Source organism: Tamandua tetradactyla, chromosome 15, assembly GCF_023851605.1.
Source record: "Tamandua tetradactyla isolate mTamTet1 chromosome 15, mTamTet1.pri, whole genome shotgun sequence".
NCBI classification, from domain to species: domain Eukaryota; kingdom Metazoa; phylum Chordata; class Mammalia; order Pilosa; family Myrmecophagidae; genus Tamandua; species Tamandua tetradactyla.
The window spans coordinates 14,593,742-14,621,670 of record NC_135341.1 but is presented as its reverse complement, the minus strand read 5'-3'; the positions used below and the strand labels follow the sequence as shown (position 1 = coordinate 14,621,670).

The 27,929-nt window shown below is 42.2% G+C and overlaps 1 protein-coding gene across 1 annotated transcript in view; it reads right to left on the bottom strand.

Moving 5' to 3' along the window:
* The window catches only part of FRMD4B (FERM domain containing 4B), a 362,040-nt gene extending 335,930 nt beyond the window's left edge, over positions 1–26,110 (bottom strand). The window contains exon 1 of the mRNA XM_077128740.1: positions 25,687–26,110. The gene's annotated coding sequence lies outside the window, so the exon portion shown is untranslated. The remainder of the gene's footprint in view (positions 1–25,686) is intronic.
* Positions 26,111–27,929: the final 1,819 nt, after the last annotated feature.

Here is a 27,929-nt window from a genome sequence, read left to right as displayed (position 1 = left end):
TCTTCCCTCCCACAGAGGAGACACATGCCCTCTCCCAGGTCCTGGCCATGCCCCACTGAGGAAGGCACTCCAACATCTGCCTCTGAAGAGAACTTGAGTGGGCCTCATGACACAATGTATTTCCTCACAGCCTCTTCTGTCAGTTTTTCTGCTGGGCTTTTTTTTTTTTTGCCCCCAGAAGGCCTGCTGTATCCCCTCAGACTATATCCCTTTCTTAATTGCTCTGCACAAAACATGCTTTTCCTACTTCAAGCCACAAGCATCACTTGCCTGATGCATGGCAATAGCTCCCAGCTAACCTGCTGCTTTAATTTCTACATTTCCCCATCCAGTGAACACCTCATGTGCCTTTTGTTTAATGTCAATCAGATCATGTCACCTCTCTGCTTAAAATACTCTGTTGGCTTCCCGTTGTACTTCGAATAAAATATCAATGCTCAACCATGATTTACAGGGCATCCCCGATTTAAACCTTGCCTCATTACCCTCTCCTCACTCTATGCTCCAGCCACACTGAGCTCTTCTCTATTCCTAAAATCTACCAAGCATATGCTCACTCCAGGCCTTTGCACCAGCTATTCCATCTGCCTGGGAAGCTCATCCCCCAGATAGTCACAGGACTGGTTTCTTCTCAACCCTCTGGCTTAGCTGAAAAGTTACTCTGCAGACAAACTTTACGTAATACTTGATCCAAAGGAGCGTGCCCTCCCCAAGTGATTTACTCTCACAATCACCTATTTTGTGGTCCACATGGTCCATACGCCTTCTCCATTGCAGAGTAGGCACTCAGTAAATGTTTCCTGAATCTATACATGAATGGAATTGTGAAGGTTGTGTATGTTTGATGGCTTTACCTACTTTACTTATTCTATGCCATTTTCTGACTTAGATTCTGTTATGGGTTGAATTGCGACCCCACAAAAGACATGTTCAAGTCCTAGCCCCCAGTCCTGAGAATGTGACTCTATTTCAAAACAGGATCTTTACTGATGGAATTAGGCCAGGTAAAATGAGGCCAAACAGGACTCCAAAACACAAAACCAACATTATGACAAACGTGGCTACAGAACCAAGCCCTGGAACCTCAGCTCTCTCAGGGTGTTTAATGATCATGAAATGTAGGGAAAAGACTAAGGCCTTATATCAAATTATAAACTGGATTTATCCATTGATAACAGAGTTCTGCCTCTAGGCAATTTAACACATGAGAGTTTAATCTCTCATGTAAAAGAAATGCAGAGGAGGGTTGGCCGTTCAGTCCTCTACTCTGCCATCCTGAGCCCATGGCTTCCATCCCAAAAGTCAAAAAATGGTGTTTGAAACTCCAGCAGTCATATCTGTGTTCTGGGCAGCAGAAGGAGGAAGGCAGAAAGGCAGAGGAGCATGCCTCCCATCTGAGTCAGCTCCCTTCTAGGCCCCTTCCTGGAAGTTCCACAGAACATCTCTGCTTACTTCATTGGCCAGAACTTGGTCACACTTCCACATTTAATAGTGTGGAAGGATGGGAAATACAGTTTTTTAACACTGACACCTAAAAGAAAATTGGGGTTCTGTTACTAAGAGAGGAGGAAATGGGTGTCAGGTACCGGACACAGACACTAATATGTGACTTCCTGCGTAAGCCAGGGAAAAGGTTAATGATGAAGACTCTCAGTTCTCCTCTGATCAGTTGGATCCCCCACCCTCACTTGCCACTTCTGCCCCTACCCAGCATATGCCTTTGTGAGGGCTGAGAAGGCTTCACTCCAGGGAAACTGTCCACTTAATTATCAAATACAGTCAGTTGCCCCAACTAATTGGACTGTATCCTTTACCTGAGGTAAGTAAATGCTTGCTACCACTGTGGTTCTGTATCAGAGGGAAATACAAGGCTTCTGCTGAGCTACGTCTACGATGGATCACTCAGCCCTTCCATAAATGAGCAAAACTAATTCCAGACCTCAGAGCCAGTGGGCATTGCTGTTCAGCAACGATGCAGCATTATGAATAGTTATTAATAATATGATAACATCAGTAACCAGCTCTCATCAATTGCTGATTATATGCCAAGCATTGTGTGGGGGCAATTTATTCTAGAGTCTTGCTTAAGACACCTCAAAGAAAAATTGTTAAATGTAATGATGCATGTCATAATCTCAGAAGAGGTTTAGACTGGTTTCTTCTCAACATCACCCAGTTAGTAAGTGGCAGATTTAGGATTAAACCCAAGTTCTCCTGATTCCTGTTCCCATGCTCTTTCTAGTAACTCCCATTTGGCTGTGGCTATTGTCATGCGTCAAGCCTTTACCTTTATATTAGTTAGAGTACAGATTCTTGGCTTTAGCGGAGACCAAGAAAGAATGGTTCAGATTATTTCTATTTCAAGTCCAAGTCTGAGCTGGAGGGTGGGCTGACAGGAGGCAAGGGTAGTGTGGCCCAGCTGTGCTCCACAAAGAGGTGTAAAGACCCAGATGTTCTGTCATCCCCTGGACAAATGTCCTCACACCACGGCTGAAGGTGGCTCACTACCACATCCCCATGCCAGTCTGAAGGAAGGAGGGAAGAGGAAATAGAAGGTGTTTCCTTTTAATGGGATTAATTCAGAAGCTGTACACATCACTTCCTCTTACACTCCTTTAAGCAGAACTTGGTCATACAGCCACACTAGATACCAGGAGGGCTGGGAAATAAATCCCCACCTCAGGAGCCATACACCCAGATGAAACTTAAAGGGGGGGGGGGGGACTATTCTTAAAAGGAGGAGGGAAAATGAAATGGATAATAGTGGACAAATCACCTTCTCCATCATGTTCTGGGATTGTGTCGTTTGAAGAGAGGAACAATCTGGTCTGTTTGGGTCACTGTCCTACCAAGACCATTCAATATGGAGAATTCTCTAATAGAGAGAAGGCAAGATGGAAGTGGGATGACCAAAAACTGCAACTGGTGTAGTACTCAGTAATTGTACACTGGAAGAAAAGGTGACCATAAGAGGTGGCAGAAAAACAAGACGTTATTTTAAGAAAAAAAAGAGGTCTCATTAATCATGTCAACCAAGCTACACGTTGCTCTTGAGTTCACAATCCTTTTTTCTAACTCCACCTCCTTGGAATGAGTCGAGTACACAGACTTTGAGTTTTTGGGCACAGTGGGAGGAGATATCTGGGTCTTTAAGCCTAATACCTATTTTGGCTCCTCCCGTTATACCCAGATTCCAAGGTAGTGTCTCAAAATTTACCTCACATGGATGGAGGACTACTGAAAAACACCACAGAAGCAGCCCAAAGTGCAGGGTTGAACCCTGTTCAACACGTGCCAGTTAACCCCCATGCAGGCCTTGAAGTGGGTCCCCAGAAACAATTCTGGGTTGAGAAAGGATTCAAGTTCAACAGCAGATCTGAGCTGACATAAGAAAGAATCAGTGAATCAAAGATAAGACCATTGAAATACTCAGACTAAGGAGCAAAAAGAAATAATAATGAAGAAAAGTGAGCAGAGCCAAAGACACTTATAGGACACTATCAAGCATACTAATATACATATTATAAGAGTCCCAGAAGGATAATAAAGAGAGAAAGGAGTAAAAGGAACATTCAAAGAAACAATGACAGAAATCTTCCCAAACGTAATAAAATACATTAGCATACACATCCAAGGAGCCCAACTAATTCCAAACAGGATAAACTCGCAGATATCCATGCCCACTCACTGTAATCAAACCATCAAATGCCAATGACAGAGAGAACCTGAAAGATTCAAGGAAGTAACAACATGTCATGCAAAAGGGAGCCTCAATAAGGTTAAGTGCTAATTTCTCATCAGAAACCATGAAGGCAAGAAGGCAGTGGGACGAAATGTCTAATGTGCTAAAAGGAAACAATTGCCAACCAGATTTTATATCTGGAAAACTGTCTTTCCGAAATGAGGAAGAGATTTATACATCCCCAGTAAACAAGGCTAAGAGAATTCATCACAATTAGACCTGCCCTACAAGTAATTCTTCAGATTGAAAGGAAAAGACAGTAGATTGAATTGGCATAAAGAAATAAAGATCTGCAGTAAAGGAGCTGAAATGCAAATATGTTTCTGTGGTTTTGGACACACAATGAATAAATATATAATTGGTGATAACAGCAACAGAGGTGGAGGGATAGAAGGGCATAGGAATATAGTTTGTGTATGATACTGAAGTTAAGTTGCCATCAAATCAAATAAGATGGTCATAAATTCAGGACGTTAAATTTATACCTCATGGTAACCACAAAGAACCGATTTCTCATCAAAAACAAAGAACATATCTGGAAAATAAACAGAGAAGGAATTGAGATGGGACTCAAAATGGTTCACTATAAAAGGTCAGCTAAATATAAAAGAAGGGAATAATGGAAGAAATGAGGGACAAAAAAATTGGGGATTTACAAAAACTAAATAGCAAATGGCAGAAGAAAGTCCTACAATCAGCACTTACTTTAAATGTAAATGGATTAATATCTCCAGTCAAAAGGCAGATATTGGAATAATGCACAAAAAAGCACGAGCTACAGATGTGGCCTCTCTCTCTCTCTAAGCCTAACTCTGCAAGTGAAACCATTGCTCTTACCCTTTCTTGGGACATGACATCCAGGGGTGAAAGTCTCCCTTGTGGGATGAGAGATGGCTCCCAGGGATGAGCTTGGCCCTGGCACTGTGGGATCAACAATGCCATCCTGACCAAAAGGGGGAAAGTAGTGTAACAAATAAAGTATCCGTGGCTGAGAGAGATCAAATACAGTCTAGAGGCTACTCTGGAGTCACTCTTCTGCAAGCTTCAGTTAGACATTGCCACCTATTATAACCTGCCAACCCCCAACCAAAACCATTCTTGCCAATCCAAAAGAATACCTAGGGCATTATATAAGACTCTACAAAGATTCTATGCACTAGGGGAACTTTCCAGAAACCTATAACCTCCAGATGGGTCCCTGGACCAGATAAGTCCTGAAATGCAGAAGGGCCAGCCTCTCCAGAATATCAACTAGTTCCATCCCCCTATACCATATTATCAACAGTTCCTTCCATATGATAAAGTTAGAATGAGCATAGCCCAAATATCCCTAAAGAGTGAGAGAAAGATCAAAGGTGATGGTGGAATTATACAGAGAAGGTAGGGTTTAACAAGTGAGTATGATTGTTGAATCATTATATTGATATTTCTTTTTGTCTCTGGTACCTTAGAACAGATAGAAGCAAAAAACTAAAATTGTGGAACTGTAACCCATACCAAACTCTCAACTCTGTTCTACAACTAAGTGCTGCAATGTGCTTTGAAATTCCTTGCTTTTTTGTATATAGGCTATTTTTCACAAAAAAAAAAGAGGAGGAGGAATATAACAGAGAAGATGGGATTTAACAAATGGATATGAGTGCTGAATCATTATATCGATATTTCTTATGGTCTCCAGTGTCTTGGAACATCTAGGAGAAAAATGAAACATTGTGGAACTGTAACCTATATCAAACTTTAACATCTGTTCTATAACTACTTGTTAAAATGCACTTGGAAATTTATTGCTTTTTTGTATATATGTTTTATTTCACAATTTAAAAAAAACATAAAAAAAGCAAGAGCCAAAGATCTACAGTTTACAGATTCAAAAATACAAGTAGGTTGAAAGTGAAAGGATGGAAAAATATATTCCATGCAAATAGTAACAAAAGAGAAAGGGGATGGGTGGTGTTACTAATATCAGATAAATAGACTTCAAGTAAAGATCTATTACAAGGCACAAAAAGAACACTATATATTAATATAAAGGTCAATTCCACAAGAAGATATAATAATTAAAAATGTATATATACACCAACAGCAAAGTTCCAAATATCTAAATCAATATTGACATTTTGAAGTGAAAACACAGAAGGTTCTACATTAGCAACAGGAGACTTCAATATGCCACTTTCAACAATGAATAGAACAACTATTCAGAAGATCAACAAGGAAATAGAAGTCTTGAATGATACTATAACCAACTAGCCCTAACAAATATATATAAAGCATTTCACCCAACCACAGAAGAATATACATTCTTATCTAGTGCACATAGGTCATTCTCCATGATAAACCATATAATAGGTCACAAATCGGCCTCAATACATTTTAAAAGATTGAAATCATGCAAAGTATCTTCTCCAACCACAATGGAGCATAGCTAGAAATCAATAGACAGAGGAAGAAATGGAAAATTCTCAAATATATGGAAATTAAACAACCAATGGATCAAGGAAAAATCACAAAGTTGATTGGGAGATGCCATGAGGTATATGAAAGTGAAAACACAACATACCCAAACTTATGGGATAAAGCAAATGCAGTTCTGGAAGGGAAATTCATAGCTTTAAATGCTTATGTTATAAAAGAAGGAAGAGCTCAAATCAGAGACCTAATCTCACACCTGAAGGAACTAGAAAAAAAAAGAGTAAACTAAACCCAAAGTGAGCAGAAGGAAGGAGATATAACAAAGATTAAGTGGAGACAAATGAAATACATAATAGAAAAACAATACAAAGAATCAATGATACCAAAAATTGGTTCTTTGAAAAGATCAATAAACGGTCAAACCTTTAGCTAAACTGACAAAGAAAAAAGAGAGAAGACACGTATAACTAAAATCCACAATAAAAGGGGGGTCATTACTAACAATCCCACAGAAATAAAAAGGAACATAAAAAAAACTCTGTGAACAATTTCACACCAACAAATTAGTAACCTAGATAAAATGGACAAGTTCCTAAAAAGACAAAATTTACCCAAACTAAATTAAAAGGAAGTAGAAGACCTCAAAAGACCAATAACAAGTGAAGAGACTGAATCAGTTGCACTGATAAATCCCAGAGTGATTTGGACAGTGAATAAAGAAGTATTTGCAAAGAATGGGTAGAAAGGGGGAGATATTCAGCTTCCCCATTTGGAGAATTTCTCCTGTTCTCTCAAGCAGTGGAGACAACCAACTCAATAGGCCGAGCCCTCAATCTTGGTGTTCACCCATATGAAACTTATTCCTGCAAAGAATACTAAGCCTACGTAAAATTAGGCCTAAGAGTCACCCCAGAGAACCTCTTTTGTTGCTCAGATGTGGCCTCTTTCTCTAAGCTGAAACAGCAAGTGAACTCACTGCCCTGGCCCTCTACATGGGACATGTATCCCAGGGGTATAAATCTCCTTGGCGATGTGGGACATAAATCCTGGCATAAACCGGAACCTGGGATCAAGGGATTGAGAAAACCTTCTTGACCAAAAGGGGGAAGAGGGAAATGAGACAAACTAAAGTGTCAGTGGCTGGGATATTTCAAAAGAGTCGAGAGGTTATCCTGAAGGTGATTCTTACACATAATACAGATATCCCTTTTCAGTTCATGGTTTATTGGAGTGGCTAGAGGGAAGCATCTGAAACTGTTGAGCTGTGTTCCAGTAGCCTTGATTCTTGAAGATGACTGTATAATGACATAGCTTTTACAATGTGATACATGTGATAGTGAAAACCTTGGGTCTGATGCTCCTTCTATCTAAGGTATGAGCGTATAAAAATATGAATAAAAAATAGACAGTTTATAGGAGGTACAAAGGTTAAAATAAATTGGATAGATGGAAATACTAGTGGTCAGTGATTGGGAGGGTAAGGGATATGGTATGTATGAGTATTTTTCTTTTTTCTTTCTTTTTCTGGAGTGATATAAATGTTCTAAAAAAATGATCATGGTGATGAATATACAACTATGTGATGATATTGTGAGCCACTGATTGTACACCATGTATGGAATGTTTGGATGTTAAAAATGTTTGTATGTTTTTATGTTAAGTTTTATCAATAAAAATGTTAAAAAAAAAAAAAAAAAACAGAGAGAGAGAGAGAGCTGAATGAGTAATAAAAAACCTCCAACAAAGAAAAGTCCAGGACCAGATGGTTTCACTGGTGAATTTTAACAAACATTCAAAAAGAATTAACACCAATCTTTCCCAAACTCTTCCAAAAAACTGAATAGGAGGGAACATTTCTTAACTTATTCTATAGAACTAGAACCTTAATACCAAAGCCAGATAAAGATATCACAAGAAAAGGAAATTAAAGACCAGTATGTCTTACAAATGTAGATAAAAAATCGAAAACAAAACACTGGATAAAATGTACCTAACAGAACATTAAAAGAATTATACATCACATCAAGTGGGATTTATCCCATGGTTCGACATAAGAAAATCAAGAGATGTAATACATCACGTTTACAGAATAAAGGATAAAAGCCACATGATCATCTTAAATAACACAGAAAAGGCATCTGACAAAAATCCAGCACCCCTTCTTTATAAAAACACTGAAATAGCTAAAAATATAAGGAAACATCCTTAACATGATCAAGGGCACATATGAAAAACCCATAGCTAACATCATACCCAATGGTGAAAGACTGAACAGTTTCCCCTTAAGATCAAGAATGAGACAAGTGGGCGGGCCACGGTGGCTCAGCGGCAAGAACGCTTGCCTGCCATGCCAGAGGACCCGGGTTTGATTCCTGGTGCCTGCCCATGTAAAAAAAAAAAAAAAAAAGAATGAGACAAGTATACCCACTGTCACCACTGTTATTCATCATTGTATTGGAAGTTTCAGGCAGAGAAATTAGGCAAAAAAAAATAAATAAAAGCTATCCAATTGGGAAAGTAAGAAGTAAAACTTTCCCTATTTGCAAATGACATGTTCTTTATACAGAAAATCCTGAAAAAATATACAGCATAGCTACTAGAGCTAGTAAATGAATTCAGCAAAGTCACAAGCTACAAGATGAAAAATATGTGGTTGTACATACAATGGAATATTATTTGGCTCTAAAAAAGAATACGGTTTTGATGCAAGTAACAACAGGGATGAACCTTAAAGATAAAATGTTGAGTGAAACAAGCCAAACACTAAAAGGCACATATAAAATCTCACTGACATGAAATAGAGTATGCAAATTCATAAAATTAGAAACAAGGATACAGATTGGGTGAGGGTGAAGAATAGGGAGTTAATGTTCAATTGGTACAGAGTTTCTGTTTTGGGATAATAGAAAAGTCTTGGTAATGGATGGTGATGATTGCGGCATAACATTGTGAATGTAAAAACCAACACCACTGAATTGCATAATTGAAAGTGGAAAATAGTGGCTAAAAATGGAAAAATAACCCATTGGATAATATCAGGTTATATATATGATACCAGAACAAAAACAGAAAGTCCTCTGTTTCAGTTTGCTAAGCAGCTAGAATGCAATATACCAGAAATAGGTTTTTACAATGGGTATTTATTAGCTTACATATTTACATTCTAAGGCCGTGAAAATGTACAAATTAAGGCATCAACAGGTCCCAGCATCTGGGACTCCTCTGTCACATGGGAAAGCACACGGCCCACATCTGCTGGCCCTTCTCTCCTGGGTTTTGATACTTTCAGCTTCTGGCTTCAGTGGCCTCCTCTCTCAGCTCCTGTGGGTTCTCTTTTAGCTTCTCTGGGGCTTTCTCACTACGACCTTTTAAATTCATCTCTCTGCTTCTCTGGGACTTCTCTGAGCTCGCATCCTCTCAGAAAGGACTCCAGTAAAAGGATTAATACCCACGTAGAATGTGCAGGTTCACATCTCAATTGAAATGACGTGGCCAGAAGTCCCATCCACAGCAAGATCAACACCCACAGGGATGGATTAAACGAACATAGCCGTTTCTAGAATCCATAACGGCTCCAAACCACCACACCTCTATTAATCAGATGTGTAGTAGATTCTCACTACATGGTAGCCCTAAGGAAGCACCTGCACAAATTGTCTCTAATTCTAACAACTGTAGTAGTAGATGCTCTGGGTGCCTCCCCCACACTTCATTCTCCTTACCATCCAGTGCTCACTGACTTGCTTCTCAAGGTCTCCCTCTTGCTGCTAAAGCCCTACTTGCGATACACAGAGCACAAGGGACGCATCTGGGAATTCACACTCCCCTTCCACAAGCAGCACTGGATTAATGACTCTTAGGAGTTGGTGTATAAATACCCCAACTCTCTCACCTTAGATGGGTTAACTCCAAGACACAGGTTGTATGCTGGTTCCCAGAGTTTCCCCAGAGGGTCTGAGTTCCCGTCACCCACTGTGGGAGCGGAATGGATAACATACTTTATGGCTGCCTTCCTTAACTCATTTCCTGACTTCCCTACTCCTTAACTCATTTCCTGACTTCCCTACTGGTGTTTCCTGTACTTCCCCAGTAAACTCCTTGCAGGCTATCTAAGGCTATGCTTTCTGAAGGACCCCAAAACACACAACTGTCAGAGGTGACTTATGATCCCCAAGTGGATAACAGGCTGGCATAGTAAGAAGTGGACTGGCCCTGCAGTCAGAAAAACCTAGATATGAATTCTGGCTCTATCACTAGCCAACTGAGCAATGCCACGGAAATTACTGGACTTTTTAGTGCCTTTGTTTCCTCATTTTTAAAATGGGGTCAATTATACCCACCTTGCAGGACTGCTAAGTTTTAAATGACACAATTCCTCTAATGTCCCTAGCACTGTGCCGAATGCATAGCAGGTGCTCAATAAAATGTCATTTCTCCTTTTGACAAATGAGGAAACTATGGCTAAGAAAGGTTTCCTGACTTGCTCTCAAGGTTACAAAGATGGTTAAGTAGCAGATCTCGGATTCAAATACCAAAGTCTCTCTGTTCCAAATCTACTCACAACTCTCCCACTGTCTCACATATCTACTTCAGGAGTCTAAATTACCTAGCTTGGTATGCTAAATCATTTTAAACCTCAAACTCCCAAGTCTTCCTTCTGTATTGTGCTGTGCAGACACACACCTAGTTTCCGTCTCAGAGATTCCCACATTCTGGTGTCATTCACGCCCTTTGCTATTTACAGCCTCAGTCCTTGGGGCATGGCTCCCGCTCTCCCTCATTTAGCTGTGACACACACTTCTAATTTGGGTGCCAAGCCTTTCACAGCTCATCTCTGATTAAAGAACAATGTCACTAAAAATAGCTGAACACCCAGAAGAAGAAAGATGAGAGGTAACCCAGGGCAGAGCAAACAGACATTTCAGGGTTTTACCCTTGAACACAGATCAGGGGCCCTTTCCAGTTTCCCCCTGCACCTTTGATGAGAAGACCCAAAGCCCTTCAGACATGGGGGCAAACCTGTCAAGTGCCTGCTTCCGCTTAGTGAGTGAGTGGAAGCCGTGAGAGGGAAGAGGTACCAAATGTTTCCAAATTCATTTCCTCAACTAATACGTTGCGTTAAGCCCGTAGCTGGGGCCAAACCCATGCAACGGCAAAGCAGCAAAAAGGAAAACAGAAGTCACCATTGAATATGCTCAGATTTTTGCAACAGAAATCTAGAAAGAAGCTATCTTATTTCAGCATACATTTAAGTTTAGGGTCATTTAAAATGCATAGTTAGATATACTTGCCATAATCGTTCAGGGGTTGGACTTTGAAAAGACTTATCTGTCCTGCACCTAGGGTAGGGTGAGCAATCATCCCAGCTGGCCCAGATTTTCCTGGTTTTAGCACTGAAGAGTCCCACGTCCTGGGAAACCTCAGCCCTGGGCAATCCAATATGGTTGGCTACCCTATTAGAAACAAATTCCCAAATCTCCCCAGGAGGGTTAAAACCATTCACCAGTCACAATCTAGAGATTCTGGTTGCTTCTCACAAAATACCCCACTACAAAGGAACTACTTTAAGGATCTCTCAGGGATCAGATGCCTATAGGGGCAAAACTTCAATAAGGGAAGAAGGCTATTGCATAAAAGCTTTCAGTCTATTCTTTACTTACACAAGGAAATAAGTTCCCATTCTTCTAGAGACCCACAGCCCATTCAGTCTTTTATCTCCTCTTTTGACAGACATGGGAAGGACTTATGTCTCTACCCAAGAACATCTGCCCATGCACGATGAAAAAGAAGGGCAATTCTCAGTTAATCTCAATAATAGGGACTCTAGTTCTCTTAGCCTGGTTTCCCCAAAAGCAGGCCCTGGAAAGGATTCAAGTGTGAGTTTGTCTGATTGTTGATCCTAGAAAACACCAAAAGGAGAATGGGAGAGTGTGACAAGGAAGCGAAAGTCTCCAACAATGAGTGTGGGTTAAACCAACTCTCATCGTGGTGACCGGAGCTTAATTCCATTGGGAGAGTTGAAGACTCTCCCAATGTACAACATACACCTTCTTTTTCCCATCAGATGGATGAGGGAGTGGTGGTATCCTAGACTCCCTTCATCATCGAGTGGTAGGTGTTAATTCCCTAGTACTTCAGACCCACCTCTTCGATAGTCTGAGAAAGTCCCCAGGCAAAGGAATGCAGATGCCTGCAATGAGAAGTCATGTTGGCATGCAATGAAGTGGCAAGGGCAGGGACCCAGGTTGGCACCAGCAGCTCCAGCCGCATCTTTACAGGGGCAAGTGGCAGACCCCCCCCCCCCCCCCAGGTTGCCCTGACTCACACTAGCCAATTGCTGCCCTGGTGGACTGCACACAGTGTTGCTAGAGCTTCTGAATTTTTAAAAGAAACCAGAAATCCAGAATTTTGGTAGAGTCTTTTGATTTTTAATCATTGGTGATTAATTCAATTATTCTTAAAACACTCTAGAGAACATTCAAGCATGTCCATAAGCAAACTTCAACCTGTGGTTAACCAGTTCGTTTCCACTAATCTAGTTTAACCCCTTGTTTTATAAGTGAGTGTTCTAGTTTGCTAGCTGCCGGAATGCAACACATCAGAGACGGATTGGCTTTTAATAAAAGGGGATTTCCTTAGTTCTTCAGAGGAAAGGCAGCTAACTTTCAACTGAGGTTCTTTCTTACATGGGAAGGCAAGGGCAATCTCTGCTGGCCTTCTCTCCAGGCCTCTGGGCTCCAACAACGTTCCCCAGGGTGATTTCTTTCTGCATCTTCAAAGCCTGGGCTGAGCTGCGAGTGCTGAGATGAGGTATGCTGAGTTGCTTGGGATATGCTACGTTGAGTCTCTCATTTAAGCACCAGTCAATTAAGTCAAACATCACTCATTGCAGCAGGCATGCCTCCTAGCCGACTGCAGATGTAATCAGCAACAGATGAGGTTCACATGCCATTGGCGCATGTCCACAGCAATATAACCAGGCACCTCACCTGGCCAAGCTGACAACTGAATCTACCACAGTGAGTAAACCAAGGCCCCAGGAGCTTCAGGGTATACTGCAAGTTCATGACTGCCTGGGACCTGGAGCCCAGTTCCCCCTCCTCCCAGGCCCTTCCCAGCACACTGCACTGCCTTTCCTAGCAAACCACTCTCTTTTCATCACCCATGTATCCATCAGGTGCAGGGGCTTTCTTACTACCCTCCACTTCACTAGAGCAAAGGAAGTTTTCCTTCTTCCCATCAAAGCATTCAAGTATTTCGTCTCACAGGAAATCGGATGAATTACTGTTCTCAATTACACAAAAATTGAAACGGTGCTTATTTTCTCCTGAGCATTCTTCTGAGTACTTTACAAATAATAATTCCTTTGCATCTATGGATGAAAGGCTCCCTGGCAACATGGGCCATGACTCCCAGGGATGAGCCTGGCCCTGGCACCATGGGATCGACGATGTCTTCCTGGCCAAAAAGGGGAAACGTGTAACAAAGAAGGTATCAGTGGCTGAAAGAGTTCAAATAGAGTCGAGAGGCTATTCTGGAGGCTTCTCTTAAACAAGCTTCAGCTAGATATGGCTATTTACCATGGTTTGACAAACCCCAACTAAAACCACTCCTGTCAATTCTAAAGAACAACGAGGGCCTTACTGGAGAGTTTACAATGGTTCCATGTACTATGATTACTTTCCAGAAACCTATAATGTCCAGATATGTTCCTAGGCGGAATAAGTCCTGAAACCCAGAGGGGCCAGCCTCTCCAAGAACATCAACTAGTTCCATCCGCCTATCCCATATTGACAGGCCCTTCCAACATGAAAAAGTCAGAATGGGCATAGCCCAAATACCCCTAAAGATTGAGAGAAAGATCAAAGGAGTAGGTGTAGTTATAACAGAGAAGATAAGCTATGTCTTTTAGTCTCCAGTGTCTAGAAGGAAAAACCTAACATTATGGAACTGTAACCCATACCAAAACTCTGAAATCTGTTCTAGCATTGTTTACTACAAAGTACTTTGAAATTGACTGCTTTTTTTGTATATGCTATATTTCAAAATAAAATAAAAATTTAAAAATAACAATAATTCCTTTGATTCCCAAAGCAACCTATGAGGTAAGGACTATCATTTTCCTAAATTTAAAGATGGGAAACTGAGGCAACAGAGAGGTTAAGATACTTGCTTAAATAAGAGTAGTTAATGCTTGGGCTAGAAGGTAAATCCAAGCAGTCTGTATCCAGAGTCCGTGGGTCTAACCACTCCACCTACTGCTTCTCAACCACCTACGTACCAGGGTTGTTGGATGCCCTGACTGGCCCTTTCTTTCATTATAGTGAGGTCAGCACATTATGGCCGATAGACCAAATCCTGATTTAGCAAAAAAAAAAATTTACTGGAATACGGTCATACCCATTCTTTTACATGTTGTCTATGGCTGCTTTGCCCACAGACTTGAGCAGTTGCAAGAGAGACCCACAAAGTCTAATACAGTTACCTAACACTTCATAGAAAAAGTTTGCACTATCTACATGATGGAATCGCCAAGCACTCTTTTCTGATTGCAGATTTCTTGATTATGCAGCTTAATCACAATGCAGAAAACCCTACATTCCACCCCACCCCACCACTCCCCAAAGTCTTAGCTTTGCAGTGATGCCTTCACAGTTAGACTTCTAAAAACTGCAACTGTTTAGATGTCTGGAAACCTAGGAATCAGCAAAAATGCCCCCTAGCAGATTTCCCCTATCTTAAGGAAAAAGGCATCAAAATCACTCCATACAAGAGGCACAGTGTGAATTCTGGGCCCTTAACCAGGTGAAGGATTTTTAAGCAAGGGATGGACAGAAATACACGAAGAGGTGCAGAAATGAGAAGCAGAGAAAGTAAAGGCCAGCAAAGGTTAGGTAGGTGGTTGACCCACAGCTGACAGTTTGCATCTTGCCATTAGACAGACCCAAGTTCAAATCCCAGCTTCCCCACCTGCTAGTAATTTCACAAACCTCAATTTTCTCACCTATAAAATAGGAGAAATAATAATGCTCATTTAATGGAGGGTTGGCGGATTAGCCAGGATTATAATGGATAAGAAGTTATTAGCACAGTGCTTGGGATTTGCTAAGTATTCAGATGAGACCTATCATTAGAAATAAAAGTAACTACCAAAGATTAAAAATCTGTGATTAATGTGACGTTACTATGAGCCGGTGCTTGTACACTTCAGATGGGTTGTATGGTGTGTGAATCTATTTCAATAAAATTGCATTAAAAAAAAAATCTGTGATTATTTATACAAAGGCACTCAACCCCACACAATTCAGCTGTCAAAGAATAACAAGATTATGGCAAAGAACAAAAAATGATGTTTATCATGAAAAGCCCAAGTCAGGGAAAGATAGAACCGCATTTATATACTCCATGCAAACAGTAAAGCATGTGTCATGTTTTCATCAAAGACATTTCAAGCAAAAAATAATGTGGATACCCACAGGCAAGCTCTAATTACCTAGAAAAATCAGTTAAGTGAAAGAAATTACTTATTCCCTGAAAATGCTGTTTAAATGAAATTGTACATGGGGCAGAAAAACACTTGCATTGTATACTCTGAAAGAAGACAAAGTAGCATTTCCCTCCTTTTATATGATGAAACCATCAAATGAGAACCTGCTGGTAACCTTCCCTTTTTAAAAACACTGTTTATCTCTACTATTTTCACTGAGATATTGAAAGGACCAAGGATAGTTTTCCGGTTTGTTTTACCAATTGTAATAAAGCTCAGTGCTAGAAAGAACCATGAGAACGGCTCATGATTCGAACTGTTTATAGAGTCATTGCAAAAACCATTTCTCACTGTTAATTTGCTTGAGCCAAACTTCTGATCTCCTGTAAACTTCATGCCCCATTCTTTTAAGCATTGAAAGTACAGCTAGGCTGGGTATATGCAGGTATATAAAACAGCACTCTTTTTTTTTTCTTTTCAAGAAACAAATTGAATTAATTTAACACAGTTGGGGTAAATTACCATGCTACGTTCTCAATTTAAGTCTCACTGCCCCACTGGGATAGGGCTCTATGGTCCCAGTCTAGGCGCACATGGTTGTCATTAGTTTATCAGGATCCTGCGTTTCAGCTTGCACATTTCAACGGATGCAGTTAGTTCATTTGCAATGGCCTTAAATACCCTCACCTTTCCTGATTTATCAAAGAAGCCACAAGTTGCCTACGGTTTTGAGATTTGTTCAAATGCTGAACGCTTATTTAAGATGACAAGTTACACCAGAACGAGTCTTACTACACAGCAAATAATTTCACTGAAACTTTCCACTGACATACTACTGCTAAGGAAGTCCTTTAAAGTGCATTTATCTGGGACTTAAAAAAAAAAGAGGTAATGGGAGAACAGTGCAGCTGGTGCTGATAAACTGCAGGGTGCCTATCTCTGGTTGTTCATAGCAGAAAGGCTCAGAGCTGGAAGGGCCTGAAGTGTCACCATCCAACCTCCCATTGATAGAGCCAGGGAGCTAAACGACATGCCCCAGGTCAGCCAGCTGCTGAGATGGGGGCCAGAGCTCAACCTTCCTCTTTCTCCATCCTGTGCCAACTCTGGTCCCGGCTGTACTTCATTCCCTTTCTCCCTGGTTCCTCTTTTATCTGGCAGAACCAAGTATTAAACTTGGATAAACTGGGCCAGAGCTAGCTCTGTGAGCTCTGCGCCTGTTTCAGCCCCTCCTCCAGGTCCCATATGGTTCCCTCTGCTCTTCGGCAAGGAATGAATTGATGGGACGGGCTCAGTCAGGTGCAACCAGGGAAGCTTGGAAAAAACCTCAGGCTGTGTCCGTTGCCGGATCCCCCACTGACGCCGTCAACTGCTGTAAGCACCAGCTGGAAGATGGATGCTGGTATTTCCAGAAAGACCTTTTGAATCAGGAGAGGCTGTGACAGGCCCCATGCTGTGGGAAAGGCATAATTATTTCCAATAACTGTCTGTCTAGGCTACTTGGTGATTTCCAAAGGAAGGTGCCTCCTCATTGTCTGCCACAAAACAGTGCTTATTTAGTGGAGGCTGGGGCAGGGCGTGTGTGTGTGAGTGTGAGTGCGTGTGTGAGTTCTGCTTATTTCTTATTTAAGGCGACAATGCCTAAGACTCCAATTTGTTCATAGTTTATTCAGCAAGGCAGAAAGGGATATAAATTTTTATAAATAACGACTAAGGACAAACTACTTGACAACTTTGAACGTGGGTCACAGATAGTCTCATTGGAAACAAGTAGCCCATTAAAATCTCCTGTGAGATACAGTCTCTGGAGAGAATGTCAAGCTCCCCATGCTGTGACTGTCAGAGACAACAAAGAGCTGAGAAAAGCACAGACTCAGTCCTGAGATTGAGTTCCAGGTCTGGTGCTTACTAGCTGTGGGATTTTTTTTTCATCTTTTTTTTTCTTTATTGGAGAAGTTGTGAATTTACAGAAGAATAATGCATCAGATACAGGATTCCCACACAATACCCCACCACCAACAACCTTGCACCTGTGTGGAACACTTGTTATGACTGATGATAGCACATTTTTATAATCATTTTATTAACTACAGTACATGCTTTAACTTAGGGTTCACTGTTGGTGTAGTGTAGCTCCATGGATTTAAAAAATTTTTTATTCTATTACAGTATTTGCAATCTGACATTTCCCCCTTTTAGTCATATTCAGATATTTATTTCAGTGCTGTTAACTGCATTCACAATGCTATACTATCGCCGCCGTCCATTACCAAAACATTTCCATTATTCCAAATAGGAGTCCTGTCTACTGTAAGCCTCAACTTTCCGTTCCCTTCCCTACCCTGTCCACTGGTAACCTATAGTCTAGATCCTGACTCTTTAAATTTGCTTATTCTAACTGTTTCAAATCAGTGAACTCATGCAATATTTGTCATTTTGTGCCTGGCTTATTTGATTCAACATGATGCCATGTCCATCCATGCCGCTGCATGTATCATGACTCTCTTCCCTTTTACAGCTGAACAATATTCGATTATGTGTATATACCACATTTTATTATTCCATTCATTGGTTCATAGACACTTGGGTTGCTTCCATCTTTTAGAAATTGTGAATAATGCCAAAAGGGTGATTTTGAACAAGTCATGTGGCCTCTCAGAGCCTCATTTTCCATATCTTCAAAATATGGGTTATTGTGAGTCATTATGCAGCCTGAAAGGAATACTGTACGTAAAACACTTGCCAAGTGCCTGGCACTTATGGGATTCAATAAATAGTGGTTGGGTTATTTTGACTGAATGCTCCAGATTGAGTCTCTGTGTTGATCAGATTGTTGCTAAAATCTCCATTTTGTGCATTTTACCAGCAGGCGTTTTGATTCTTTCCTGTTACTTGTACCCTTCCTCCTGCTTCTAAAGCCCATCCTGGCGCTCTCTACTTGCCACTAGAAATCTTTCAGGCCCTTGTTGTATTCCATTTCTTCTGTGAAGACTGCTTTATCCATCCTAACCACCCCTTCTCCCATCCCAGTGCAACAGCTGGGGACAGACCAAAGGACCTCTCGTTTGTGTCCCGCATTGTGTGGGTGGGGGAGTTATCTCCCGTGCTTGTTTACTTCTTCAACTAGATTGAGCTTCCGGGAAACCAGACTGCCTTACATTCCCTTATGTCTTCTACAGCACTCAGCATACATCTGTATCCTCTGGTCCCTTGCTACCCAAAGTATAGTCCACAGGCCAGCATCAAGCACCTCACCTGGGAGCTTCTTAGAAACTCAGCATCTCAGGCTCTGCCCCAGATATCCTGACTCAGAATCTAGTTTGCAATTTGGCCTCCAAGCAACTCATGTACACAAAGTGCTGGAAACACTGCTTCTCAGATTTCCCTCTTTTCATTGTTTTAGTCAGGGTTCTGTGCCATCCATACTATGTTTTACCCGATACAGATTTTTAATTGACTTTACATTGATGCTCTTTGTTTTTTCCTTAGCAATACCCATGAATTTACAGATTGGAGGGTCTGGTACATATTAAAATAAATAAGTAGCCATTAAAACAAAATTTCTTCATTTACTATGTAAAATCAATTCATGTGCCCCTGAATACACATACCCCACTTTAATAAACACAGAACTAGACTTTTTGTAGATGGATTGGAAGACATCTCTTCAACTCCTGCTCCAGGGTTTTTGGTCAACTATCTGCTTCCCCCAGCCCTGTGGGGTAAATGCCTTCATCCTAAAGCAGGCATGGCTGTGGGAGGCAGAGGATTTGCTCTCTGGTCCTGAATCATCCCTTGATTACTTGCCAAGTGTGCCAGTTTAAATCTGTTGTATACCCCAGAAAAGCCATGTTCTTTAATGCTGATTCAATATTGCTGGATGGGATCTTTTTGATTAAGCTGTTTCCATGGAGATGAGACCCACCCAGTTGTAGGTGGTAACTTCTGATTAGGTGGTTTCCATGGAGATATGTCTCCACCCATTCAAGGTGGGGTTGCTTCCTGGAGCCCTATAAGAGGGGGCCATTTTGGAAAAAGCTTCAGAGGTGACACAGACTAGAGATCTTTGGGGGTGCAGAAAGAAAATGCCCCCAGGGAAGGTGTTTGAAACCAGAAGCCAAAGGACCAGCAGACACCAGCCATATGCCTTCCTGATGAGAGAGGTGTTCCAGACCCATCAGCCTTTCTTGAGTCAAGGTATATTTCCCTGAATGCCTTAGTTTGGACATTTTTATGGCCTTAGAACTGTAAACTATTAACTTAGTAAATCCCCTTTACAAAAACCAAGCCACTTCTGGTATACTGCATTTCTGGCAGCATTAGCAAACTAAAACTCCAAGTCACATCCCCTCTCTGGGGTTGCTTTTGTGAATTAGGTGACTTCAAAGCTTCTTTCCAAGTCTAACAATTTGACTTTAAAAAATGAAAGCAGGAGCTCTACAGCCAAAATGACCTAAGTTTGAAATGATGGCTCCAGTTTTACTATTCACATTGAAGCTCAGTTTTCCTGATCTGTAAAATGGAGTAATAGTAACATTAAATGGATATGACACCCACATTACAGGATTTGTAAGAGGAAAGAAAATGATACATGAAAAATGCCTAACTTAAAATCCTGCACATAGTAGGATCTCAACAAAGAGAATTTTTCCCCAGCCTCTTCAAAGTACAAATAATAATAGCTATCATTAAGGAGCACTTAATAGGCAGCAGGCACCGTGTGAAACACTTTACAAACATTCTGTCGTTTAATCCTCACAATAACCCTATGAGGTAGGAACCTGCATTATCATCCTGTTATAGATGAAGAAGCTGAGGTACAAAAACAGTTTAGTTGTTTGCTCAATGTCATACGTGGTACATGGGTCAGCGGGTTATTTGACTCCAGAACCAGTGCTCCTAAGCACACCCTGTGTTGCCTTCTGTAAAATACTAGCTGTCATGGTTAATTTTATGTGTCAACTTGGCTGGGTTATGGTGTCCAGTTGTTTGGTCAACACTGGCCTAGATGTTGCCACGGAAGTATTCTGTAGATGTGATGAGCAGCTACAGGCAGCTCTGACTTTAAGTACAGGAGATCACCCTCGATTCGTGGGTGACCCTCATCCAACAAGTTAGGGGCCTTAAGAGTAAAGAACCAAGGGTTCCAGAAGATGAAAAACTGCGACCAGACCACACTATCAGCTCCTTAGTTAACAGCCTACTGGCCTTCCCTGCAGATTTCAGACTTGTCAGCCTCTACATCCATGAATGAGCCAATTTCTTAAAATAAATCTCTTCGTATATACATATACACACTGACAAATATGTCCTGTCAGTTGTACTTCTCTGGAACCTTGGCTAATACACCAGTCAGTACACAGACTGGGCCAACTCAACAGATACTTTGTGATCTTGCCAAGTGCCAACCTTGCTAAGCAACAGTATCCTCAGCTTTAAAGTGAGTAGAGTAGGAGTCCAGCCTGATGGGGTGGGTGAGCACTGACAGACAGCACTCCCAGAGGGGTCCCAGCAGATTCCCGACACAGGCAAGCCCTCGGGGAGGGAGAGCTGCTACCATTACCATTCTTTTTTTGAGCCTTTACATCTGAGCAAGATGATCCTAGACATCAGCAGTTTTACCCTTCAGGGATGATAAGGATGTCCTTTTCTCTTTTTAAAGGACAGTATAACACACACAACCAAAAGTGCACATGTAAACATAACTATTTCAAAGTGAACACATGTGTACATGCCACCACCCCAGAAGCTCCTAAACACTCTTTCTCCTTCCTCTGCAAATGTAACCACCATCTCAGGGTTTCTCAACCTCAGTGTGACTGATGTTTTGGGATGGATAATACTCTGCTGTGGGGACCTGTCCTGCACCTCGGGGGAGATGAAAGGGGCAAAGCTGCTACTGGCTGAGCACTACCACACCATCCTGACCTGTTGGTATCACTGTCTTACTTTCCTTTATACTTTTACCATGCACGCTTATGTCTTTAATATCAATTAGCTTTACCTATTGAAAAGAATCCTTTATAATTTAATCTATTAAGCAGACTCCTGGTCAGAGCCTCCTGAAAGAATTTTCATAGGTGGGGTGACCATATAATTCATCATCTGAACTGGAGGCACAGACATTAGCCAGCAAGGGCCAGGCACCCAGCACAATCACCCTGCTTCCACAGAGCTTCTGCTGCACGTGAACATTATCCTCACAGCTACGCACAGTTAGGGTCCCCTTTCCCACTGGGGAATTGCATATGAAGTCACAGAAGAAAATTAAAAGCAGCACACCCCACCCCGCCGCAAGGGCGACGAACCCCTCAGGGCCAAAGAGTCACAGAACAGGTCTTCATTCACCTTGACCTTGGGAAAGTATATTCGTCAAATAACTTTCTCTATGACACCATTTAAATAATTACGTTTCCCAGATTGACACAGCATATTAATAAAATAAATGCCAGAATACATCCTGGTCATCCTTTCTGAGAGGTTTTGGGTCTGTGGTGTGTATTTCAATCAACCTACCTGGCTTATTTCCCCTCCATGACACTGCAAAGTCAAGGAACTACTATCAATTTGACTTGTTCCACGTTTCAATCTCATAAATTCTGATAGTGCCTATATTAAAAGTGACAAGGAAGATCTTCCTTATATACATGAGAAATCACATTGATCTGTTTGCCTGAATAGAATTCTGCTCTTCTTCCATTATTTTGGGAATCAGAGAGAAGCAGTAGGTACTTGTACACTGCAGTGAACATTTATTTCTGGCTTTCTCAGCAACCATCTCCCCTTCCTCCTTCAACCACACTCATCTGGCAGACCCACCCTCTAGTGTCCTAGCCCACTTGGGCGTGGTGGGGCTCCACTGCTGGTGCCAAGTCGCTGACCTCTACAGAAGCCATTTAGCACCATAGTTTTCCCCACCAAACTTATGTAGCCAATCAGAACAGATTCTGAGACTTTTTCTTCAACAACTGGGGAAGGAAAGTTTACTCTTTTTTTGTTGAACTTAGAATTGAGAAACCAGCAACTGCTACAGCCATCCTGCCACCCAAGAAGGAATCCAAAACATAGAAGAAAGGAAAGAAATTAGGTCCTGAAGCCATCGTATAGCCCTGAACAAGTTGTTCTTGAAGTATGTATGTGTATATATATATGTATATATATATCAATTCCATTTAAATTGGGTGTATGTCACTTACATAATCAAAATAGCTGTGATACATAAACCCTGTGGCACTGGCTTTCAAACTTTTGGACAGCAACTCACAGTAAGAACTACCAAGCATCTAGCTACAGAAAGTTGCCATCTTACGGTTTCTCTATGACTGCTCAGGACACGTGTTTACCAGAAAAGAACACATTTCAATGACTTAGGAATAAATGAATTATACACAAAACAAGAAAGAAAAGAAAAAAAGGTATCTGGATTTCTAAAACAAAAGAAAAACCATGTCTAGAAGGAGAGAGATATAGCGGAAAACTCAGTCTTGCTGAAGATCCGAGTTACATTATTAATTTACCTATATGCTAAAGATAGTAATCTCACTGAACCTCAGCAGTGGCTCAGCATGTAAAAATAGTGCCCTCATGATAAGCTCACATACTCAGGCAGATCCAGAAAGAGGAAAAGAGAGAAATACAGGGAGGAAGGGAGACACCACCTGCAGTGCAGCCTGCAAGCCTTCACTTAAAAATACAAAGTGTGTGACACGACCGCGAGGAGCCCCTGAGATTCTAGGCAATTACTACAGCCTAGATAAGACAGTCCAGGTATTTTAAACTGTTTTCTATGTACTTGATTTGTATTGTCGGTTAGCCAAAAACTCCATTTTTGTCTGCTCAGAAGACTTGCAGAGCTTTGATTAAATCTGCAGAATTAAATGGAGAACTAGACTCTTTAGGCTGGCTGAAAATATAAGCCACTGACAATAACTATTACTTATGAAAACTTCAGTTGTTTTCAGATTCTGGAGTGGCTGCAATTTAATTCCTTCCACACTTTTCTACATTGTTATGCTCAAGTGCAACTGTCTGACTGTTTGAAAAGCCCATTAACTTATCTGTTACTGAATTGGAAATTTATTAATTTCAAGACCAAGTGAAAGTAAGACAATCACTTGTACACCCAGGAGAAGAAACTTCTAGGAACTTTTTGGTGATAATGAAAATCAAGCCTCACTATAATGGTGATTTCCACAATCATATTGCTCAAATACATTCCACCTGCATTACTGAATTTAATCAAATAAGTATTTGATTAATACTTGCAGATAAATACTTATTAATCAAATAAGTATTTGATTAATACTTGCAGATGTCCTATACAACAAGTCCTCGGAACTGCCAAAGTTATTCTGAGCCTCTTTTAGGAAATGTAGCACTGTGTAAAAGTCCTGTATATGTGTTTTACTTTTTATTCCAACAATTTTCAGTTACACAAAAGGAAGAAAGAATTATAGAATCATCAACCCATCATCGATTTTATGACAGAAACAAAAATATCTGCCGAGTGCTTACTATGTGTCAGGTTTTCTTTTAAATATCATTTATTAACCTTATGAGAAACAAATGAAGTAGTACTTATTACTACTATTTCTTCTATCATCATTAATACCACCACAGCACATCCCTTTTAGAGGCACTGACCTGGTGAAGAGACTAATATTTTGAATCAGACCTTGTGAGAACCCCAAATTATCAGTGTAATTTATGGCAAGTTCCTTAACCTCCCGCTAGGGCTCACTTTACTACTTCGTGGACTATTTATGATGCCAAAAAAGTGCCTTCCGGGATGGCTGGCACACAGTAAGTTCTCAGCAAAACGTAATCGTTCTTCACAGCATCTGTATGACAGATCAGAGTGAAATCTGAGGTGGTTAAGTGAGGAAAGGCTGCTTTTCTTCTCGTCCAGACATTTGATTTGGATATTCCACAGATCTATTCTCTTTAGGACAGGATGCAGCATGTCAGGGGTTGCTCTCGTACACATCCTCAGAATTGGCTGCTGAATTGTGGGGGCAAGCGCTAGCTAGCCTTGAAGGATCAGCCAGCTTTTCGGAAAGACTGATGCTGTCAGCCTACAGTATTTCTTCCCGAAGGGGCTACCTTCCAGACGCAGCCGTCTGGGTACCAGCAAACAGACCAACCGAGTCAGTTCGCAAAGTTCAGAGGAGTTGGCTCTGGTATGTTTACAAGTCCTAGCAGATCTCAGGAATGTTCAGGATAATTATTACCCCACCCAGGAGCGCCCAGCCCAACCCTCTCACATCTGGAAGGAAACGGCCACACAAAGGAGAGAAAGAGCGAGAGACAGCTCCTACCGGTGCTGCTTTCTCAGTCCCAGGGAAAATTTAATACAAGCGATCACCCTTTTTGCACACCCCTTTTAGAGCACTGGACATCCAGTGCAAAGAATTTACCCTGTAGTCCAAACTAAACGGCATTTCTTAAAATAGGTGCTAAATATCACATTCCCCATCCCCTTCCTAGAAGAAAGTGAACAGAAAATACTCTAGAATATAGATAGGGAACTATAACCATGTACACAGCCTCTCACATACGAGTGGCTAAGAACTGACACACCTATTTAAAAAGGGCAGCCAAACCAAACCCTTCGTATCCTCTGCTAACACAAGGAATTTTCACCCACTCCTTTTTCTGCCTTTTGAAAGTATCTCTGGGCAGCCGGATCTGGGATTCATCAGCTCTCCTCCCCACCTCCCACGAACGCGCGGCAACCAAAGCACATGGTCCCTTGTGGCACGTTTGCAAACCCCACGAGCGCCAATGTCTCCAAACCGCCTAACTTCCTGTCTTCCCACACCACCAAAACGACCAAAGCTCCGCGCCAAGTGCCAGGCGGACTTCAACTGAGGCTGCCGCCAGCTCCCGGGCGGCGGGGCGGGGTTTCCTGCTCTCAGAAGCGTGGGGGGATTGGGGTCTCCAAACCTGCGCGGTGCGCCCCGGACGCACAGGGTGCGCCAGCTGTGGCCGCTTCTCCCAGCCGCGCCCCGGCAGCGCGATCGTGGCACCTGGGTGGCCGTCCACCTACCTGCTCTGTTGTCTCTTCTTTCGGGCTCTCGGGAGCTGTCTGCCACTACTTTATTGTCTCTGCCGCGCACCTCGCGGGACCTGGGGGACAGGCTCTGTGCCGGCCTTGCAGTGTAACTCTGCTCTCCGCAGCGCCTTCGCGGGCTGGCCGCCTTCCTCCCTCTTCCTCCTCCTCCCGGTCTCTGCCCAAGCTCCCGCTCAGCACATGAGCTGCGCAGCCCGACTCTGTGGCTCTCTGGGCAGCCAGCGCCCGCCGCATCCCCCGGCCCGGGGTCGCACTCCTCTCCCGCCGCCGCTCACTGCGCCTTCTCGCTTTGATCCCCGGCGCTCTTCCTAGCGTCCTTCCGTCCTTCCTGCCTCTTCTCACTGTCAGCCCCGGCTCTCAGCTCCTCTCTCCCCGGCTGCTCCCACCCGCCGCCTCTCCCGGGGCTGGGGCGGCCGCTGCCAATGAGACTCGGCTGATGCGCTGTTCCGGCCCAGTCATTGTATCGGGAGGGGAGGGAAAGGGGTGGGGGAGCAGGAGGAAGGGAGGGGGCCCTTGGCCCCCGCAGCGCGTGGCTGTGGGCTGGGCTCTGCTTCCCAGACAGAGAAAAGGCGCTGGTGCCAAGGGGCGCGGAGCGGCTGGCGCTGCCAAGTGGGGGAGAAAGTGGGGGACAAGGGGGGCTTGGAGGGAAGAGCCACACACCCGCACCTCTCCATCTCTGCCTCCTGCTTCGAAAAGCCCTGTGGGGCGATAGTGGAGGAGGGAACTAGATTCTGCCTCCCAGGTTTCAAGCATCCCAGGACCTGGCCGCCCTTAGAATAAAAGGAATGAGGGATCAGCGGCTGTTGAGGGCGCAGAATCTGCCCAGGGACCTGAGTGGGTATAGTTAAATGAAATGGTCTGAGATGTCCGCAAACCTTGAAAGGAAGAAATAAAGGAAAGGAGAGAGAAAGAGAGAAAAAAAGAGAGGGCAAGAGAGAGAGAGAAATCCCGTTAGAGCGTACCGTATGCCAGCATTTATTTCCGTTTACCTTCTGAGATTCAGGAGTGTTTTGATGTGCTCACTTTACAAATGAGGAAATTCCGGCGCCAGGGAAAGCTTAACTCAAAACAGTTAATAAGGGACGAGGCAGGGATTCCAAAAGGATTCTCTGCTGAGAACAATGTAGCAAATGGGAGGGGGTTGGGATTTTTCTCCAATAGCCTCCTATGTAGAGTTTGTGTTTTATCTCCAAATGAGTTGGCAGGTAGAGCCCCTGAAATACATGGACAGGGCTGAGAGAAAATACTTCTCCAACAGCTTTCAATGTGTGTCCCGATTAGGAGACTCACTTCTCTATATGCTACGAATTATTTCATAATCATCTTGTATTCATATTATAAATCAACGTTGAGTTGATTTGTCCCATGTTAATATTTGAAAGCGACCACGGTTTTTGGCACCTTGGTTTTGGCATTTCTTCATATATTTTGATAGGTCACCAGTCTTAAAAAATAAATGCTGTGGCAAGGCCTTTCTTGACTTTCCAGGTCCTGGAATGACTGCTACTAGCGTGAGGAAGCAAGTGGATAGCAAGATCTGAAGTGGTCAAGACTTGACATGGAGTAATGTATAGCATGTGGACGATCTGAGGTTTAACTAAATCTAAAGAACTCCACTTTGTTTGGGAGATTATGTGGGATATTTACTAGATTTTCTTGGAGTAAAGGGACCGACTTAAAAATGGGGACTCTAGAGCTGTTTTGTCTGGGTGTGAAGTCCAGCTGTTCTAATTACTCAACCTCTCTAGGCCTCCTTTCCTTTTCTTGTAAAATGGGGGTGATAGTAATGCCATCCTTACAGGGTTGTTATGAGGATTAGATTACTTAATACATGGAATGCGTTTGGAATAGTACCCGGCACATGCAAATGCTTAGTAAATATTAACTATCGTTATTAAAGGTGTGGAAAACCTCAATCTTCTGATGAACATTTTAAAAATACCGAAACAGAAAAAAAAATCCAAACAAAACAAAACTTCACTTTCTTGGTCTTGCGCAGAGCTATCAAATCTGGTTGTGTACTTAAAGTCTCTAGGAAGACTTTTAAAGAAATATTTGTACCACTTCTATTAGACTCTCTAGGAGTGGGGTTTGGGCATCAGTATTATTTTAAAAGCTCCATGGGTGAAATTAACTAATACACAGATAGGATTGGGAACCATTGAAATATCAGAGTGCCTAGAAACTACCTCCAGCGTTTGCTAAAATTTGATTCCTGC